The 19,630-nt window shown below is 43.1% G+C and overlaps 1 long non-coding RNA gene across 2 annotated transcripts in view; it reads left to right on the forward strand.

The window, feature by feature from the left end:
- The window catches only part of LOC111091083, a 116,457-nt gene that overhangs the window by 51,568 nt on the left and 45,259 nt on the right, over nucleotides 1-19,630 (forward strand). For both annotated transcript variants that reach the window (XR_005373845.1, XR_005373844.1), the window contains exon 3: nucleotides 5,176-5,270. This is a non-coding gene — a long non-coding RNA (uncharacterized LOC111091083). The remainder of the gene's footprint in view (nucleotides 1-5,175; nucleotides 5,271-19,630) is intronic.

Here is a 19,630-nt window from a genome sequence, read left to right on the forward strand (position 1 = left end):
AAATGAAGATATTTTCAGATAAATAAAAACCGGTAGAAGAATTCATCATCAGCAGACACACATCTTGAAGGCAAACAATAAAGATTCTTCAGGCGGAAGAAAAATGGTCTTGGATGGCAACTTTAATATGCAAGAGAGAAGCTGAAAAGCATTGGGAAGGGTCACGATGTGGATCTCCAAATCACTATTGCATGTATAAGGCAATATTATTAATAATAATGTATTGAGAGATTTAAATTATATGGGAAAAGATGTTCATGAAAGCGGTAGGATATAATATGGGAAGAGGGCAAATGGTCCAAGTTTTCTAATGCACGAGCTGACAGGGTGGGAGTCCCACTACTTATTTATCTATCGTGTTTCCTTCCTGTTCTCACAGGTGTCCCTCCCCAGTAACCTTCTCAGTGTCTGCTTTCCAGAAAAACCAAGCTATAATGAGTATCTTCAACTACAGAACTAATGCCAATTTAATTTTTCCAATCACACCTTCAGTAACACTGTACGAGCATATGGTGAGTTCACATTCTCACAAACACTTGGTATCATTGGCCTTATTAATTTTGGGCACTTTTGTGGTTATGTAGTGATGGTGTGTCACTAAGGTTTGGCGGTGGATTCTCTGTTAATGGCACCCCAACATTTTTTATATGCTTTTGCAAAGTTATTAGAGATATATGTCATATTTCTTTCCCTTCTGTTTTTTATTGTTTTGGATTTAGTGATTTTGATTGTGATCTCATACTCCTTAGAATACTATCTACAGGAATTCTCTGCCTCCTGCTAGAAAGGAATTGCATTTGCGTTGACTATGGGCCCCCTACCTACCCTGGATCACCGTAAACTAATCGTTAAGAGACATAAGTTTAGAGACTTTTAGACCAAGCAGAGCATTTAGGGTTTATCCCCAGACAGAGAGGAGTAGGAGTCTGTAATTAAAATTTCTCAATTTAGACTTTTCTTTTCTCTTCTTTTCTTTCCTTTTTTTTTTCTTTCTTTCCTTTCAAAGTTAAAGCCAGTCCAGACAAAATCTCCACAGTCTTCCTTTGAAAGAAATTTTATTTTCCTAAATTAAACCCATTGAGTGTGTCATCCCTCAGAAAATCCAGTTTTACAAGCCAGTGTCCAATCCAGTGTTTCACCCTGATTGAGCCATTGATCTTGTTTCCTTTCTACCCAAAGGTGTGGCCGTTACAACAGATTTTAGCCACCAGAGATTTGGAGGTAATCTCCAGGAAAAATTTCAGTTCCAAGTCTCATTAAATTCCGTGAATTCTGCTTTCTTATCACATCTCATCTGTGAGCAGTAGTGTGCTGGTAAATGTTTAACAACCAGCTCTCCAGGAAAAAAAAAAAAAAAACAAAAAAAAACAAAAAACCCCTGCTTTGTAGTGTTTTCAATTTCCATAGTGGAAATCTTGCCACCATGGCAAAGTACTAATGTGACGATGTTGAAGAGGTGAACAGCACACCAACTTATAGTGTTTCCACTGAGAGGGGACAACATGTATGAGTAATGTAGAGAGCATAGGCAGTAGTACAATTAACAAAATCATTAGGAAATTATGAGTTTTAATATTTAAATTTTTAAAAAATATTTTATTTATTTATTTATTTATTTATTTATTTATTTATTTATTTGAGACAGAGAGAGCGCCCACAGAGGGAGCAGACTCCCTGCTGAGCATATAGCTTGACTCCACTCCAGGCTTGATTCCAGGGGCTCTAAGATCATGAACTAAAGGCAGATGCTTAACCAACTGAGCCACCCAGGTGCCCTGAGTATTAGTATTAATATGTTTTTAATGCAACTTATGAAATTGTAAGTTTATATAGCTTTATTTTTAATAATGGCAGGCCTTTTAAAAACTGACCTGTGCAGTTTCTAAAAATTTTAAAGATTTTTGTGAACCAACATAAGCCAGCTCTATCACATCACTGGCTATGGGGAATTTGTATCTGTTGTCTTATTTTATTTATTTATTCTCTCAGCTTTTTGATGAGTGATATACTACTGAGATTTTTTTCTGAGTGTCCAACATGCCATACCGACCAAGATTGAAATCTCCTTCGAGTACTCTAATGTAATGTTATTTAATCCTCACAACACCCCAGAAGGTTGTTTTTTTTTTTTTAATTATTATTATTCCCGTTGTGTGGATAAAGAAATCAAGTCATGGGGAGATTCTGTTGCCCATTATCTCTTAGAGAGTAAGTAATATAGCCAGGATTTGGACCCCCACAGGCAGGATTCAGACCCCATTTTGCCAACTATATGCTCATTGCCTTTCCTCTGAGATAGGAATGCTTGTTGTTTAAACTTTTCTCAGATTTCAAGGAAAAAAATACTCGTACTCTTGCTTATTGGTCAAGAAAATTCAAAGGATGCACACTAAGCCATAAAAAAGACTCATGAAGAATCCGACAGCAGTGTGTCAACTGGGCTGAGCTGTGAATACACAGATGGGGAAGTGCATTCCACACCTCAGTCAGTGTCTCCTGAATCTAATCATGAGGGGTCATCCGACATGTCCCAATGAGGGACATTCTACTAAACAATTGCCCTATTCCCTTCAAAACTGTCAATTCATAGAATATAAGGAAAAATGTAGAAGGGATTCCACAGTGCCCGTGGAACATAATACCTCATTGTGGATTCTCTCTTGCAATGAACGACATTATTAGGGCGATTGGTGAAATCTGCAGATGGTCTGTAGATTAAATAATATCATCTCCTCAATGTTCATTTCCTGATTTTTAGAATTATATTGTGGTTATGTAAAAGAATGCCCCTTTTTATAGGAAGTAGACATTAAAGTATTCAGGGGGTAAAGGAGCATGAGAAAGCAACTTTTAAATATTCAGAAAAAAATAATTATGGATACATAAATATAAAGACAAATACACAAATGTATATATTGACACACATATATATTTCTCTACAGAGGTGCAAAGTAAATGCAGTAAGATGTTATCTTTAGGGGAATCTTGGTAAAAATGGTTATCTTTCCACTACTCTTGCAAATTTTCTGTGAGCTTAAAAGATCAAAATAGGAGATTAAAGGCAAATGATCAAAATAAACCTAGCACAATTTTGTTTCCTCCTCCTTAGTGAATGTGACTCCACTAACCTTGTGTCTGTTCACGAGTTTACCTACTTCGGCTTCTCTCTGCGGGCCTCCAAGTTTCCCTGGACTTCCAATTCCGTCCCATTTCTGAGAAGACTTTAGGTTGGCCGCTCAATAACCGTGACCTGTGGTCCCTGGCAAGTCTCTGGGTGGGCTGCCCAGGGTAGGGTTCTGACACCGGTTCTCTTCCTTCACTCGCCTTTGTAGCAGAGGCCTTCCCTTACCAGGAACAGGGCCTTCCCTTACCCTTACCCTTACCAGGAACAGGGCCTTCCCTTACCAGGAACCGTGGGCAGGTGAGCGAGAATGATTGACATTCCTAGGACAGAATGAATAGTGACAGACGTGCAGAAAGGTGCAAGATTTCCAGTTTTCAAAGTCCAACCGGTGCTTGTATTGAATCAGAACACATGGCTCCATTCAGAGCAACAAACAACATGCCTGACTTCACATAGTAAGTCAACACTAAACTCCAAAACTCTGTTGTGTGCAAAACGGTCAAATCACTTTTATCATTCCATTGACAAAGCAGTTTCTTAAAAAAAAAAAAAAAAAAAAAAAAGTCTATTAATACTGCCTCCTCAAAGATTCCAAAAACTTGCTTTTTGTTTTATGACTTTTAAGTCTTTTATATTGTGTGTTAAGGTGTGAGTTCAAAGGTCAAGGGCTAGATTTGGCTCAATTGCGTTTATTGTTCAGTGCGGTTCTACATTTAAAAGAGCTAAAGGATGATCCTTTCCTGTCTTTTCTTTTTTAACCATCTGAAGATGCCAACAGCTTTTGTAACTTTTTCCAAAGACTTTCCCTAAAGGAAATGGGGAGATTTCATTTTATGTTATTTAGGTCATTTAATCAGAAAGCAAATCATCTGTCTTTGATCATGCCCTTGCCAGAAGATCCCTAACTCATTAGTGTGCTATTAATGAGGCTGGATTTTTAAGCAGGTGTTGTTAAGTGCAATCAGAGCAGCTTTATTAAGCCGCAAATTGTCTTGCCATGACAAAGGAAGTCAGATTGGTCCATGCTCAGTTAACCTTTGTCTATATGCATGACTTGGCTGATTAAACAGCAATTGATAATGACCTTCAGTCTGGCAAAGCCAGAGAAAGGTGATGCCTGATGTTGGCATTCATTTTATGTGACATGAGTGACAGGCAGGCAGGCTCTCTAATTTAGAAATCTATAATGCAATTTCAAAATTAACTAATATCACAGTGCAATGAGCAACTAATTTATATGTATTAAACTGATATTTTGATGTGTGTGTTATTTCAGAGTAGATGCATTATTGAAGAGAGAGAGTGAACATCAAGTCAAAGTAGCTTTGACTAGCCATGGTTAGTAGCTAGAAAAACAAGACGGTGGAAGATAAAGGACAGTTGTTTTTTGGAGATTATTAATTTATTGAGCAAGCATACCAAGCTCCCAATATGTCGAAGACCCCAGCCTGGTGGCTTTAACACAGGCGCTGCTCCTCAGAGCTCACAATGGGGTGATAGACAGGAACACCAATTTTATTACAATTTATTCAGTGCAACAGCAGTTTATCATTAGCACGTGAGAAGAATGCTGTCTATCATTCTCAAGACGTCAACTAATTCTGAAACGTGGAGGGAGAATCAGAAGGCTGCGGGGAAATTATAATTTATTGAGCGGCTATTATATGCTAGATGCTTCATTCATGTGACCTCATTGAATCCCTGCAATGATTTCTCGGTAAATATTTCATTTCACAGATGAGGAAACAGAGGTTCATCCACAGGTTCAGTGTTTTGCCCAAGGTCAGTCAGCCCTAAGTAGCACAACCAGGATTTGAAATTGAGCTCTGTTTGTCTGGAAAACCCATGGCATTCTGTGGAAACATCGTGATGGACGGAAATTAGGGCAAACAGTAAATTATGCGCCACTTGTGCTATTCATTGCGTGTGTGTTCTAGTTTATTTGTTGCCCGGTTTAGGGAACGTGATACATGGGTCACATTGTCTTGAAATCAATATGAAATCATGGCTCCCGCCTCCTGGTATCATAAAATTCGTTGTACTTTTTTCAGGCTCTTCTTCACGAACACACATTTGATGACTTTGCCAATCGTCCCAGGAAACATCCTTTGCGCTGAGAAGGCTTTACAAAGTATACTGCTAAAACGTGAGTAGTCTAGACACGGTTGTCACTTGAAGTTTTGCTAACACTCATATTTCCCAGTTTGGGGTTAAGGACATTTTATTCTGGAGTGTGTTAATAGATGTGCCAAGAAAAAAAGAAGAAAAAAGTCTTTCCTGGCTCAAATAGGTTTGTTTAATAGTTAAGCAAAATTAGAGAGGTCTCTTTCTTTCTGCAGGACCTTTCAGAGCCTTTAATATGCTAATGGGTATTATGACTTTCCTAGGAGAGAATCTGGTATTCAGCATTTCCCAAGTTTTCCTGACCATGAGGCTCTTTGTTCCTTGAGCACCAATTAACACTCACAAGAACCAGTGCGTGCAGAACAGAGCGCTCTATAAAAAATTAGCAGCCAAGTAACTGCATAGGGAAGGCAAAAAAGAGAAACAAGGATGAAGGGACACTCACAGGGGAACTAGGAGAGCCCAGCAGCCAGTTTACCTTTCTCACAACTTTGCTAGCACCTGTGGTGGGTATTTAAATACTGGACAAATCTTAACGAACGGCTTGACCCGTCTGATATTCACCTATGCTCCATAAGCATCGTAGTAACTAGACCTATTGGTTGAGTTTCTCTGACTTCTACACCTTTCCTGAATAACACTTGAATAAGCTATTCATTTTTCGATTATATAAAGGCCATCAACGGATTAATTGGGGCAAATTAAGCATGGAGCCTTGAAATAAACTATGTAGGTTTACTAAGAGTTGACTAAAATCCATAAAAGTACAAATTTCCTTGCAGCTTTGTTAGCTGTATTGCTCTAGGCCAACCCTGGCTGCACTTTTAGAATCACGTTTCAGAAGCGTATTTTAAAAAAACTACCAACCCAAGAAGGAAATCGCTAATTTGCAGTCAGAGTCAGCTGTCGATCGTTCCCCACTAGGGTAATATCTCTTTGGTGGTGTCCAGGCTCCTGCACTATCCGTCTCTGCTCTCCAGCTTTCTGTTTCTGTCCCATGTCTGTTCCGGGGATTGCTTCTTGCCATCGAGGCCTTAGAAGCCCGACAACATCAAGTGCAGAAACTCTCCACGTGGAAGGGCAAAACCTTAAATTACGGGTTATCTCTGCCACTCCAAGTCCATTCGCTGTCTTGTAGTTGTTATAGCTTTAGTACTTCCTGTTCTTGCCTGGTTCCCGCATTAATGCAAGTATCACAGTAACCATGGGAGCTGACCTGCCATGCAATTCCCCTCGAAGCTGCTGGAATGTTTCCAAGCATGCACTGTAATGGTGTCCTTGCTCGGAAATGCCTTCTGCCCACGGGGAAAGAAGGCTGCTTGGAAGGCCGAGGATTGTTAATTTTGAGGAGGCACCAGGTTCACGTTGCCACTGCTCCGCTGTTATTTTTTTCCATTCGAGCCTTCTCCAGACTTCCTCGGAAGGCCACTTACTGAGTTCTACCCACTTTAGGGAAGTTCTGCTTCCTCCTGTGTAATCTGTCACCTTTGAAGCAAGTAGATAGCAAAATAATGGGTGATAAAAATTACAACTGGCATTAATGGCAGTGGCGGCCACCAGTCCATCCTGGTGACAGTCTCAGCTCTCTTGCCCATCCAGGCAGGCGATCAGCAAAGAGATGGTGATAACGGGCCCGGGACATGATCCAGATGGAAAGCTTCATAGGGCAGAGCAGAGTTTATCCAAATTTTCCTGCAAGGTCGTTCATTTCCTTTCTAGATAACTCACGGGTTTGAATAAGGATTATTGTACAGGTTGAGCAATTGCAGATGGTGGCTTGACTGAGGTGAAAATTATTTGGGGAAAGAGGATAAGAAAAGTGCACTTGGCTGATGGATGTTTCAATTTTCCTGAGAAAAGAAATGCATTTACCAGATCATAATCATCTTGGTGAATTACATTTCGAGGCCGGGCCACCGGCACAACAAGCGGTGGCACGGGGCCCTTTGAAAGAGAAACTGTACGGCTGTATTATCCAAATCTCCGTGTGGGAAATGGCTTGAGAGGGAACTCAATGCGTGCAGGAAAACTCGCTTTTACAGCTGTCCTTTAAGGAGGAAAATGAACCCAAAGATCCTAAGAAGAGTCTCCGAGAAGTCCTTGCGCTGGAAGTGACATTGCTGTAGGTGATGGCCTTTAGACTCCCCAAAATTCCTGATTGTGATCATCAGATGGCTGAGAAGGACGCAAAATTCAGGGACGCGTCTCTGATGCTCATCGGACTGAATAAAAGCATGCTCATCTTGCTGCTCGAGGCTTTATCGGCCTTGCGCTCACGGTGACATGAGAAGTGGCAGGACCTACTAGGGTGGCGGCTCTCAGAACGAGGGCTCCCGGGCCAGCAGCGTTAGCATCTCGTGGGAATGTGGTAGGAAGCAGGTGCTGGCGCTCTATCCCAGACCCGCCCAATCAAGCTAGGGCCACAGGACCCCCCTATGTCATTCGAATCCACACTTTACTTTAAAAACCTTCCTATTCAGAAGCTGTCTTAGGAGACCGCAGTTTACCTAATCAACTGGGGAGCAGAGACAGGTCCTCTACCTTCTCTGAAGCTAATTTCTTATCCGCAAGTTGAGGAGTGGAGGTTCCATGATTCCCGGTTCTGTAAGTCTACATTATTACTCATGCATTAAAATGTCGATTGCACCACAGTATCTCGGTGTTCAAACACTAGGCCCTGAAGTCAGGAACCCATGATTTCAAACCCCCGCTCTGCCTCAATATCTGGGCCCTCCGTCCTGCGTGTAGCCTCTTGGCCTCCTCGTCCGTAAACTGCAGCTCAGAGCGGTGCCTAAGTCATAGATTCCTCAGAGTTAAAAGAGATAATGTACGTAGGGTGCTTGGCGTGGTAACTGGCGTAAAAGTGCTCAAGAAAGGGCGATTCTTGTCATTTGGAGGGCCATCTCCGCAAAGGATACGCGCAGTTTTGAAGTCCGTACAATTAGGAAGACCGAAGACTGCAAGGTTGAGAACAAGTGGGCAGGTTGAGCCTCCGTAACTCAGGACGCAGAGGCCCAGGCTATTAGAAGATTCCCTGACACCCGAGACTTCCATTCTTCTATGGGAGAAAAATAAGTGTATTCTTTTCACCGTGTTTGCTTAGACAACTGCGATTATTTTAAAATACGGAGAGGGATTTGGCTACATTCTGGTGGGCCATCGTGAGATGCTAACAACGACGGGCCGTGGCCGTGGCGTGTGTAGGTCTTTCCTCAACAGCTTTCTTTATTTTCGTTTGGTTCAGAAAAAGAAAACACAATTATTCGCGCTGTATCTGCAAACAATCAACCAGGAAATCACGCATCAATTGTTCGGCCGAGCGCGGGAGGCCGCTGGCAGTTATGCACTTACCGTGTGTGTCGGCCCGGCCCGGCCCGGCCGCTCTGATGGGGAGGCTGGGGGGGGGGGGGGGGGCCCAGGCCCCCGTGGCCTCTGTCGACCCCGCGCGTCCACACGACCGCTCTGGGCCGGGCCTGTGTGCAGCCGCGCCCGGGCCTCTGTTTTAGTTCTTAATTTCTTTCGCGGCATCAAAAGGCTTTTTGATTCAAAAGCTTCTCTTTTTCTTTTGCTCCTGAGCCTCTGCATTCGAGGCAGAGCTGCCATCTCCCAGCAGCAGCCTTTGTTCCTCTCTTTCAGGAGGCTGGGGAACAGTGTGAGTCCTTCCTAATTAGCCCGGGGACCACGAAATGCCCCCTAAGCCAGGAGACGCGGCGATCCCACAGCCCCAGTGGCAGAAGAGGGGCGAGGCCTCTTTAATCAAGGCCCAACAAAATGGGGTTTAAAAAAATGGTATTTCGCTCTCTACAAACGTCTTTTTGCAATCCCTGTAAATGCTGGCACATGCACAGGCTTGTGAGTGGTGCCTTCCCTTTGGCCAGTGCCCCGTGGGCTACAGGCCGCAGAGACTGGCGGGTCCACGTGTGGCCGCGGAGACTGGTGGGCCCAAGTGTGGCTGCAGAAACTGGTGGGTCCATGTGTGGCCGTGGAGACTGGTGGCCCCAAGTGTGGCCGCGGAGACTGGTGGCCCCAAGTGTGGCCGCGGAGACTGGTGGGTCCATGTGTGGCCGCGGAGACTGGTGGCCCCACGTGTGCGGGCCCCAGAAGCCTTAGTCTGCGTCCAGGTTGGCACCTCCCAGGAGGCGGCGAGCTGATTACCAGGAGGGGACAGTCCTCACTGATCCATGGGATGCAGACCAGCCCCATCTCTGGGTTCAGTATTTACACAAGACGCTGGCAAATGTCATCCCACAGAAACCCTGCTGATGCCACATATGTGTTCATTTATTACACCCGCTGGGCCCGGCTCTCTTTGACGTCTTGCAACCTTAATGCATGTATTTTTCTCTTCAGCTTCTTTAGTGACCTCACAACAATCGGGTCAAGGTGCTTTTGAATAGGCCCCGCACACTACCCTTCCGTCCACCTGTCAGGTGTGCTCTCACTTGAGCTTACCGTGGACGTGTGAATGATTAGGTTTGGCTCCTTTATCTTTCCCCTAGTCTTTTTTTTTTTTAATTTTTTTAAATTTTTATTTATTTATGATAGTCACAGAGAGAGAGAGAGAGAGAGGCAGAGATATAGGCAGAGGGAGAAGCAGGCTCCATGCACCGGGAGCCCAATGTGAGATTCGATCCCGGGTCTCCAGGATCGCGCCCTGGGCCAAAGGCAGGCGCCAAAGCGCTGCGCCACCCAGGGATCCCTTTTCCCCTAGTCTTAAAAATTATAAATGTTCATTGTAAAAAGAGAAATTTACTTAATGTGGATAATTGTAAGAAACGTCTGTGAAAAGACACACAGAGTTCCTCATGTGACGATATGTAGAGATAAACGTTTAAACCAGTAAATATGATGGCATCATCAATGTTTTAAAGATTTTACGTCAAAAAAAAGTAAAAAAAGAATAAAAAAAATAAAGATTTTACTTGAGAGTGAGGGTGAGAGAGAGAGATTGAGAGAGAAGAGGGGGGAGAGTCAGAGGAAGAGGGGGAAGCGACTTCCCACTGAGCAGGGAGCCTGATGTGGGGCTCGGCCCCAGGACCCGGGGTTCATGACCTGAGCCGAAGGCAGATGCTTAACCGACTGAGCCACCCGGGTGCCCCAGGCATCATCATTTTTAACGGCTGTGTGTTACCAGTCTCTTGAAGACTAAAAAGGCCATTATTCAATATAATCTTTGTGTTTCCATCCATTTAAAATCTCATTGGATTCCTTGAGTGCATCTCAATATATTAGACAATTTCAAATTCTTACTTTAATGAAAACTTTTGTCTTTTGTAGATAATGTCATCTGGATAGGAATATATATAATGAAATGAAATAATTGCATGTATTTTTATGATGGGAGTCAGAAATACACGGAAGCCTAAGCAATGTTTTTATCGTTGATTTTCCATTACACGGAATTATTTTTCTAACAGGACAATTGCAAATAATTTACTTTGAGTCTGTGGATGTCAATGTTCTCTTGAAAGCTTTCTTTGTGAAAAATCTCAAAATTATTTGGTTGGTTTTAAAAGGAGCCTATGTCTATATAACACCAAACAGTTAATTCACAATAAAGTTAGTCAAACATTGAAATATTTGTCAGATTTAGTGTTTGAGTTGCTCATGAGCGGGGCATCAAGGTGACATGGTCTGAGCATATGGGAAGAGAGAAGAGTGGAATAAGTCCTTGAACTCTGTTCTATTTGCTCTCTATAATTTATCCTAAGATATATATGCTCAACATATATGGACGACATAATAAGAGAAAGCATGAAACACTGGGGCAAAGACTAGACTTAAAAACAAGCTACTTAAGATCCATTGTCTCTACCCATAGTCACGTAACACTTTGTAGCCTCAATGTCATTACCTGTAAAGAAGAAAAACGTTCAAAGGAATTCCCAAGCATGGGAATGTCAATAGCTAGCACTTTGTATCTTAATTACCTTTAGAAAAAGACCCTTGGAGTACCTACTGGGTTTCAGCTTTTGAAAGAATCCCAAAACCAGATTCATTTTTATAGCACATCCTAACATACATAGGGCTTTCACATATATGACATCATTTCTAACTATGACTATGAATCACGGCTGCGATTATCATCCCCCATTTTACAGCTGAGGAAATTGAAGTTCAGAGGCAAAATAATCATTTGAAACCCCCGCAAAACCCATTAAATGTCAGAGTTAAAACTCAACCCCCAGTCTTATCCCCAAATTCAGTGGGTTTTTTTTTTTTCTTTCCACTGTCTTTGATAAAGATCTTGGAACAACATGATGAGTATCTTCTCTACTGGGTTGACGCGCGGTTAGACGTTTTCTCCATAGGACCACCTCACGAGTGAAGATATGACTATTAGATGCAACATAAGCCAGTGGAAGTGTTTCTCTAAGTGATGAAGCTGATGTAAGCAAATTCATGGTTCCCGGCGATCCAAAGGGGAGCGCTGCCGCGGAAGGAGAGTGTAGAGTTTTGGAAGGGTGAAATGGAGTTTGAGGTGAGACTTGGGCATCCACAGAAAGATGTCGAGCAGACAAGTAGAAATATGATTGAGGGCTTGGGAGCGGTGCTCAAGCCAAAGCTGTGCGCTTGGTACCCCATCACCTGCAGCAGCACCTGAGCCGTCGGCAAGGGTGAGGTGGCACCGAGGACGCTGCTTTGGAAGAGTAACAGCATTTGAGAAAGTCTTGGAAGCTGTGTTCAAAAAAGGAGGGAAACCTAGCTTCCGTAGCTCGATGGGGACACAGGGGCACAAGGCTGAGGGAAGGTGTGAGGAAGGATCCTGCCCACCTGGGCCTGGCGACTATGCATTCCCATACTCTCATGTGCACTAACTTATTTAGTTTTCTCAACTATCCTATGAGGTCCTCTTGAGGAAAACAGGGCTAAGGCGATTTTGATAATTTGCCGCAATCACACACCCCTTAAGAGGCGGAAGTGTGCAGTTGAGGTCTGTGTGACCCTAAGGACCATGCTCAACGGTGTTAAATCCATGTGCAGAAATTCACGAGGATGAGTAAAAAGGGGGAACAAAATAAATTTGAGATCATCCATACCTTCGAGTGATAGTTGTCTTAGCCTCAAAGGAGATACAATGAAAAAAAGGTAGTAAAGATACAGAGTCAGTGACCAGAGATGACCTATTCCTACAAGGAATTCAAGGGAAAGAGCTGTGTTGATAATCGTCATTATCAGCAAAAATAATTGACGTTCTTTTAATTATTTCAAAACGATTCAGAAAAGTCCTGGAAATGAAGAGTCCATTGGGGGAGGGGATGATTTCTCAAAGTTCAATTCAATCAACTTAACCTTTATATAAATTTTAAGAGTATTATCCTTTCAGCACTGGTTTTTCTGTCTTAATTTAGTAAAAGATAAACTGAGGCACGTTAAGATTCGCAAGAATTTATGTGAACAAACATCGAGTCCAACTGGGCAGCACCAAATTGGAAAGTGACGGGAGCACCCTGCGGGAGGGAGTTTAAGGAAAAGGCTTTTTAAAGAGAAGATGTGGTACAAAGGTGGGAAGTTACTGGATTGGATGTGGCCTAAGCGGTTGCCTTATTTGGGAAAGCCTAGCTCGCTGTTTGTTATCGGTTGTTCTTAAGTTTCGATTTCTTAATCTTGAGGCATTTACAGGACGACTGGCCAAGGTTCAGTTTGCTTATGCCCCTGCCAGAGCCTTAGAGCCACCACAGTCTAACGCTTCCTTGTTTCATTACTTAACAATATTTAGCGATTCATTTCTTCCTGATTTTCCTTTTTTTATGGCACAATGAGCAATTCAATTCCTTGTCTTCACCAATCCTGTGTTTATTAATTCCAAGAGCCTCCTCCCGAAGTCATTTTAAGATTTGGCTTTACTGTTCTGATTCCTGTTTGTAAAGGCTCACGTGATTTTGCAATCCAGGGGCGGCCTGCAGGTTCGAGGTCTGTGTTGATGAGGATAAATGCTAAGAAAGGACTATCTGCACGCAGTTGAGTCAGCTGCCCTGGTGCGCTCGCTGCATGTAGCGATGGGTTTCGGTGCCTGTGAATGAAGAGCAGACGGCACCTGTCATGGGGAGAGCGAGCCGTGGCCATGGTCACACCGCCCCTTCCGGTTCTCTTTGGCACATTGCTTCGCACCAGTGAGTCAGCCCAGGGTGGGCCACTGGATTGGCCGCAAGCCCCTCAGCAAGGCCGATCCAGGGCGGCTGGATGCAGGAGTCTGTAAGTACAGTGGAGCCTGGAGGCCGGGTTGCTGCCTCCCCCACACGCTCTTCCTGGAAGAGTCACTTCACCTAGAGATGTGGTGGAGGACACAAGGGAGTCGAAGTCCCCGAAGCCCGTTGAGCTTATGGAGCAGGGTTCTGATGTGATTTTATGGTAAGGAAGCCACCCCCCCCTCCCCCATGGCTGAGAATACACTGCCTAAGCTTTGCCTTCTGATAAGGTGAGGCTGGAGGCTGTCAAGCCCTGGCAAGACAGAACAAGTCATCACAAGAAGCTACAAGGAAAGCATGGTCGTGGGGTCACTCTTACGTGCACGAGGGGGTTACCTGGCGGGAGGGGAAGGGCCCAGACAGCCCTTGGGTGAGGATTGCTGGAGGAGAGTGGCCATTCCTATGGCGTGGGGTTCTGGGGGTGCCCGGCTTAGGTAGACTCGGTTAAATGTACAAAGCATTGATTTAACCAGGGCTAATTTAATAGTTAGTGAAAGGTTTTGAGTTTTGTGTGTGTGTGTGTGTGTGTTTTTAAGATTTTACTTATTTATTCATGAGAGACACACAGAGAGGCAGAGACACAGGCAGATGCAGGACTCAATCCCAGGACCCAAGAGTCACCCCCTGGGCCAAAGGAAGATGCTCAATCACTGAACCACCCAGGCATCCCGAGGTTTGGTTTGCTTTTATGACTATTTTTTAGAGCAATTTGACGTTGGCAGAACTACTCAGGGGGAAGCACAAGATGTCCCACACACCCCTGCCCCAACACAGGCAGGGACTCCCCCATTACCGACAGCCCCACCAGAGCAGGACATTTGTCACGGCTGATGAACCAACACTGACACATGATTATCACCCAAAGTCCAGTTAACATCAGGGCTCACCCTTGGGGTTATGCATTCTGTGGATTTGGACAGATGCGTGCTGCTGTGCAGCCATCGTTGTGGCATCGTGTAGACCATTGTATAGACCACCGTTGTGGCCGTCGTAGAGACCTCTGTGCTCCACCGAGTCATCCCTCCCCACCCCCAGCCCCTGACCTCCACTGGATCTTTTCACTTTTTCCACAGTTTTGCCTTTTCCAGAATGTCGCTCGGTCGGAGTCACACAGTAGGTACATTTTCAGGTGGCCTTATTGCACTTGTAACACGCACTTACGTGTCCTCCACGGCGTTTCATGGCTTGATAGTTCATTTCCTCTTAGCATGAGTAACATTCCGTTGAGTGCGTGGACCACAGTTCATGGACCCGTTCACCCGTTCGCCTCCTGAAGGACATCGTCCTTGCTTCCAAGCTTTGGGCAGTTATGAATAAAGCCGCCATAAACATCTGTGCATAGGCTTCTGTGTGGGAATCACAGGTTTTTTTGTTTGTTTGTTTGTTTATTTATGTTGTTTTACATCTGGTTTTGTTTCGTGTTATGTTGTAGTTCACTTTTGCTCCTCTTACGCATACGCTTTTTGAGTCTGTTCTTGTTTCTTTCTTAAACTGAGAAGAACATTTTGTCTCCATTCACAATCAGAAATGGGTGGCCACCCTATCGTTCCTAACTAAAGGCAAAAAATGAAAACAAATGATGATTTTCAGCTTCAGGACTCGAGTCAAATCGGGTAATGGTGCATTTTTGTATCTTGAGGGTTCTCTTGAAATTGAAATATATTATATGGAATAAGAGAAAAAAGATTAATAATAAAACAGCAAGCAGCTAAAGGAAGGCTAAATTGACTTCCCTATTATAGTCTGTCCAAGTAGTAATTGATATAAAATGTGGAAAGAATGTTGGGAATTGTGAGAGAAACCAGAATCCCGACCTAGAAATGAGTGAAAAGAAATACCAGGCTTGAAACATTTTCAAAGGGCTACATTACTATTATTTTCTTCTGCTGAGACTTTTATTTTAACTTAACCCTGTTAGCAATTTTCTTTTGATGAATATAGTTCAGTCCCGAAACCATAAAGAGATGTTTCTAGGGCACCTTGTGGCTCACCACAAGTCTGTATGGCAGAGAGAGACTTTGCATATTAGATGCTCAATAAACGCTTCTCGGATGAGCACCCAGGTACGGATGTGTAAGGCAGACATGGCTTCACTGAGCGGCACTCGAGGTGGTTATTAGGGCATCTACTTCTTCTCACCCTCTCTACCTTTCCTGTTCTCTGTCCCTGTCTTCCTCCCACCCTTCTCCTCTCCTCCTTCCCTCCCTTTTCCCTGCTTTCCCTTCTCTTTAGAGGCTTCCATTTTCTGCTTCCTTCTTATCTGCTGTTCTTTCTTTTCCTTCTTCCTTTTTTCTCTATTTTCTCTTTTGCTTCCTTTTTCTACTCCATGTTTTCCTTTCGAGTGCTTTTGTTCATTTGTCTGTAAATTACTTATTAATCCCCCAAACTCCACTGGACACCATGTAGTGCCACCGGGAATCCCAGGGGCTAAGGAGGTTATCTAGCTTGCTGCGTAGACCACTCACAACCATAACTGGGTTGCTGGGGGGCGGGGGGGGGCTGACATTTCCATGGCTGTGTTTGTCTGGAGTGAATTGTCTACAATCACTCGGTGTCCCAGATATTAAACATGTTTGCCTCAGTGTATTCTATAAACCATTTGGATGACTATCCATGCTGGAATTCTGAAGAGATTATGAAAATGGAAACAATACGGGGCAAAATAACACATTTTACAGAGGGTAAGATTCTATTAATGGCGTGGTGTAATCTATTCATTGTATTATGGTCCTGCATTCTCTAAGGAGTGTGTGAAATCTATGAGATATTCCTATATCAAAATTTACATTGGTCTCTCCAAATCCCTCTGAAGACATTAGCTGCAAAATAGATCAAGGTCTCCCCCTGATTTCATTTTGCTGGCAGCAAGTGCTCTGGGAGATTACATTTCTCAGGCTTGAGTCACTGAAGCCCTGAGATTAACATTCTCCTGGGAGGATACACCAGCATCCACGAGAGCTTGGCCTATGCATTTTGAATTTCAAAGGCCAGGGAAGACAGCTAATGATTTACTCAAAAGCTCGCAATCAGTATCTACCCGAAGAGCCCTGGTTCTGCTTCTTTCTTAACAGTTTCTTTCTCTCCTCTTTCCTTCCTGCCACCTTCAGAAGGACTGGACCTCAGTTGGATGCCTCAAAGGGCTTAGTGTAGTACTAAACACTTCGGTTTTAAGTTCTTACCTTCTTAACCCTCCCAGGGTCCTTCCTTTGCTGTCTAGGTATATACTCCTCCCTCAGTTTTGCTCCTCAGCACTAATTAGCTGTAGTGTCTACTGAAGAGCTAATTTCTATCATAGAAATGCAGTTGAATTCAATATTTTTAATTTCTCTTTCTCAAAGGTAAACAAAATCAAGCTAATTTTTACTTCTGTTAGGAACTCAGTCTATAGCTCTTCTAAGATTGAATCTCCCGTTTTTTCTCAACCTCAATCAGTGACTCAAGGTAGAAAAACAAATTCTTACTCATGGAATACTTTGGCCAGTTCTATCCAGGAGAACTTAACTGTGATGATAAAAATGTTCCATATCTGCACTGCCCAGCTCAATAGTCATGAGCTCTATGTGGCTAATGAACCCTGCATATGAACTTTTTTTCCCCTCGTGAAACAAGATGCTAGTTAAAAAAAAAAAAAAAAAAAAAAAAAAAAAAAGGAGGAACATATTTCTGGATAGAAGAAAAAATATGAAATTACCCTTCTGGTGACCCCAATCCCAAGGGGAAAGAAATTCTAGAAACTGATATTTTTCAAGAAGAGATTTCTACTAGTACCTGATGACTAAGTAATCCTAACCAGCAGAAAATAGATGAGTAACAAACTGAGTTTTTACAGAGTTGAGGGAATAGTTTTATGTATCAGTTGGTTTTGGTCAGTAATTTTAAAAATTTAGTCAAAGCTGGATAATTTATGTTCCGATTGTTATTTTGATAAACGTAATCAAATCAGCTTGTGCATTAAAAAAAGCAAATTTAGGAGCTGTGGAAACCTTGTTAATTTAGAAAGTAAGAATAATAATAATAATAATGTGTTGTAGAGAAATTTGGTGAGTACAATTTGCCATAATACAATGCATGTCTGAGACTCACCAAGTGACACAATGGACTGAGATGTCAATACAATGGAACTGGTCCATCCCCCCAGCTAAATCTAATCTAAGTGCAAAGGCATTTCTGATAGAATTCTGAAAGTTGATTTACCCACCCTGGGCATGTATCATTGAAATCTCAATGAGATGCTTTACGAAACATAAGACTGAAGGCGTGATGGTTTTGGCCTGGGTAGGCTCATGGTGTCCATGAAGTTGCAATTTGTAAAAGAAGAGCATCCTTCATTTTTTTTTTTTTAAGATAGATTTATTTGTTTGAGAGAGAAAGTGGAGGAGGGGCAGAAGGAGAGAGAATCTGAAGCACCCCCAGGCTGAGTGGGGAGCCTGACATGGGGCGCAATCTCACAGCAGACACGGAGATCAGGACCTGAGCCGGAACCAAGAGTCTTGCTCACCTGACTGTGCCACCCAGGTGCGCTGAGCATCACTCATCTTTAACCCTAAGACTTTCCCAAGTAACCATGGAAGGTGGTTGGAAAAGTGGAAACGGACATTGGAAGTGTTCATGGAGCGCTCACCTCGTGAGCCCGTCTATAAGCTCTAGTCTTGGTTGTGAGGCACTTGGGATGACCGTGGATGCAGTGCGAGAGATGAGAAGGAGCCACTGGAACCGCACTGCTGCATGGGAAGGAGGGTGGGGTGTGGGCAAGTCATTCAACATTCCCAGGACTCCGTCTTCTCGTTTGTAAAATAAAAAGTAAACCGAATTAGTGGTTCATGGATTTTTTTTACAATCTATTGTCCAACAGTAGTTTAAATACATATGAGATAGGATGAGCGTTGCCAACTTTCAGTCTTGCAAAAACAGGGATATTAAAAAGTGCCATCCATCTGCTCTCGCCGTGATTTCATAAAGAACAGGAAAGATTAGCACCAGAAAAATTATTAAACGCAGCTTTATGAAAATCTCTCTGAGTAGTTATGTTTTTCAGACTTTATTCCTGACCAGTATAAATTTTGAACAGGTCTGGGAAACCTTGGATCTTTACAGCCCTGATTATTTATTTATTTATTTATTTATTTATTTATTTATTTATTTATTTATTTATTTTACTTTACTACTATTAGATGGACCCTAGACTCTGAATTCTGCAGTACTCAATATTCATTACTCTCCCAGTTTCTGCCTTTTACTCTTTCTTTATTGTGGGGTCATAATAGAAACTCCTTATTGAGAAACACCAGTTTCTAAGCTTTCCTTCCCCTTGTACAGAGTACACTGGAAAGCAGATTTACTACTTTTTTGTATCTACCCCAAACCTCTTCGTCCCTAGTCACTAACTTTTATTTGACTACAACAAAGAAAAAAAACTCATTTCAAGTGCTCAGTTGTCACACGTGGCTGACGGCTGCTCTACTGGGCAGTACAGCATTAAGCAGAACAGAAACTTCTTTTGGGGCGGGATCAATCTAACAACACGTATACTTGAATATGAATTTTCCTTTTTGCTACCTAGAACCTCGAGGAAGGTGAGAATGGAAACTTGGGCCCGTGATCAACTGAATTCCCCCACAGAAGTCAAAAGTAGCTAGATTTTTCTAGGGGTTTTTCTGCACCTTAACCTTTAGGACCCCTGCGTGGCCTTGACCTTCTTCGAGCTACTTTTTTTTGTTTAAGTGATAGAGCCAGGCCAGACATATTTTATGATTTTGGTGTTTTGAATTCCAGGTTTTGATCTACTTCCAGGTTCCACCATTTCATAAGAGTGAAGGATTTTTGGAAACAGCTGCTCTGTTTGGAATACTCTGCCCTCCTCCCGCCCGGCTGCTCCCCACCCAGGCTCCATGTACTCAGTCTAACCAGCCGGCCGGCCCAACGCCTCCAACGGGCTCCATCTGCTCACTACCTAATCTCTATTTCAATCAAGCTAAGGCAACACTCTTTCTGGAAGAACTGGGCACAGTTCGACAGTGGAATTGCATGAAAGCCTCTCTACTCCCGTCCCCTAAGGGCTCGTTTCTGGAGCTGCTCCCTTTTTGAAGCTTCCAGGCCCCGCCCTAATTCACGCTGGAGCTCTCCCTTATTTCTAAAATGATTATCCACCCAACACACACACACAAGCAGAAAGGCAGAGCTGTGGTTATGTGGT

This window comes from Canis lupus, chromosome 19 (assembly GCF_011100685.1).
Source record: "Canis lupus familiaris isolate Mischka breed German Shepherd chromosome 19, alternate assembly UU_Cfam_GSD_1.0, whole genome shotgun sequence".
NCBI lineage: Eukaryota > Metazoa > Chordata > Mammalia > Carnivora > Canidae > Canis > Canis lupus.